Here is a 1,985-nt window from a genome sequence, read left to right on the forward strand (position 1 = left end):
TCCAATCTTCTCCCTGTGGATTGTATTAGAAATTTTCTTACCTCCCTTCCAAGTATCTTGTCTTGGACCTTCTTTGTCGCACTTCATATCTTTCATTAGTATGTTCTCTGGTTTCATGTTCGTGTCCGGCGTTTTTCTTCCCATTCCCTCTTCTTCTAGTTTAACGTCCTCCTGATGAGTGTTGCAAGTCTCCTGGCGAATGTGTGTTTCCCGGGTTTGTTGAGGTGTAGTCCGTCTCTGGCAAGGAGTCCATCATAGAGGTAATTCACACCGTGGTCCAGGAATCCAAATCCTTGTTGTCTGCACCATCGTCTCAGCCAGTTGTTCACATCAAGGATCCTGTTCCATCTCCTGACGCCATGCCTGTCTACTGGAAGGATAGAAGAAAAAACTACCTGCGCATCCAGCCCTTTTACTTTCTTCCCCAATGCTTCAAAGTCTCTGCAGATTGTCGGTAGGTCCTTCTTTGCCGTGTCATTGGTGCCAACATGTATCAGAAGAAATGGGTGGACATCCTTGGGACTAATGAGCTTTGGTATCCTATCGGTAACATCCTTGATCTTCGCCCCTGGGAGGCAGCATACTTCTCTTGCGGTTATGTCCGGTCTGCAGATAGCTGCTTCTGTTCCTCTCAGTAGTGAGTCTCCCACCACCACCACTCTTCTTCCCTTCTTGGCTGTCCTTTTTCTTGTCGCTTCTGGGTGTTTCTGGGTACTCTTTTCTTTTTTGCTTGCTGGTAGTTCCTCATCCTTAGGTGTGCTATGTATAGCAGAAATCACAATCTCCTACGATCGCAGGCCTCAAACTGGCATTCACAGTAGGATCATAATGGTAGGCTCGCTTGTCACCAGCAGACCCCCAGCTGAAATTACAACCCATTGGCACACCGCAACCACGTAACAGGCACGCTGATGGGTGGGATGAATGACGCTTCCAGCGGGCACATGTTACATCCCGCAGTCAGTAATGGACAGTAGGATTTAACTGGATAACAGCCACGGGCGGAGCACTACTACACTCGCGGCTGTTAAAAGGCACATGATGATTGATTAAATCAGCCATCATGTGCAAAGAAAGATGCGGGTTCTGTGTGTGAGCCCTCCTCAAAAGGCAGGGACATGACAAGATTCAGTATAACCTGTGATTTAGTCATTTACACCTCTGGCAACACATCAGAATAACACAATCACATCACAGAGGGAGTATGAGGAAGGGTGGCAATGAGCACCCAGAAATACCGCTTGGATCATGCACCTTAACTCCTGCTGTCAATGATTGACAGCAGCACTTAAAAGGCGTTAGAAGCAGCGATTGGAGCCAGCTCTGGTCACTTCTGTTACAGGCAGATGCCAGCTGTGAAGCACAGCCATTACCTGCTGGGTACAGTACGTGACCAAGCTCCATACACCCACACACCACATGTTCAGGAGATGTTAAGACGGGGTTAAAAGAAAGGGCCCAATTTATCACGTGCAGGGTGTTTTAAAGACATTTTTCTTTTCGACTTCTGGTTTTGGCTGATTTATTTTTGCACTAGATTCATCAAAATGGCGCACGAGACTCATGAATTTTGCACAAAACTTCAAGGTATCTTTTTTTCTGTGTCTTAAATTGTTTTTGTGACTCTTTAGTGGGAAATATTTGCACATCCCAATTGCAAAATGTCACAAAAAAAATGCAGCCAAATAACAGGTATATATATAATATCAGTCTGGGGGGGGGGGGGTAACTGGAGTAAAGTTGCGCCAAATTTTTGTCACTTTTTTTAAATAGCTGCACTGTGGAAGAGTCATACTGACATAAAAATCAGAAAACTAAACCACAAAACTTGAAAAAAAAAAAAAGGCGCAAATTGTTTTATGAATTTGTCGCAAATCCAAAAGCCACTAATTTAGAGGTATTCCTGCCAAAAAAAATAACTGTTAAATGCAATGATGAATCGGGCCCAAATGTGTGGCAACATTAGAGATACTGCCAGCTCAGAC

The sequence above is a fragment of the Phyllobates terribilis genome, unplaced genomic scaffold (genome assembly GCF_046119375.1).
Source record: "Phyllobates terribilis strain yellow unplaced genomic scaffold, ASM4611937v1 Scaffold_1__5_contigs__length_1240528914, whole genome shotgun sequence".
Taxonomy (NCBI): Eukaryota; Metazoa; Chordata; class Amphibia; order Anura; family Dendrobatidae; genus Phyllobates; species Phyllobates terribilis.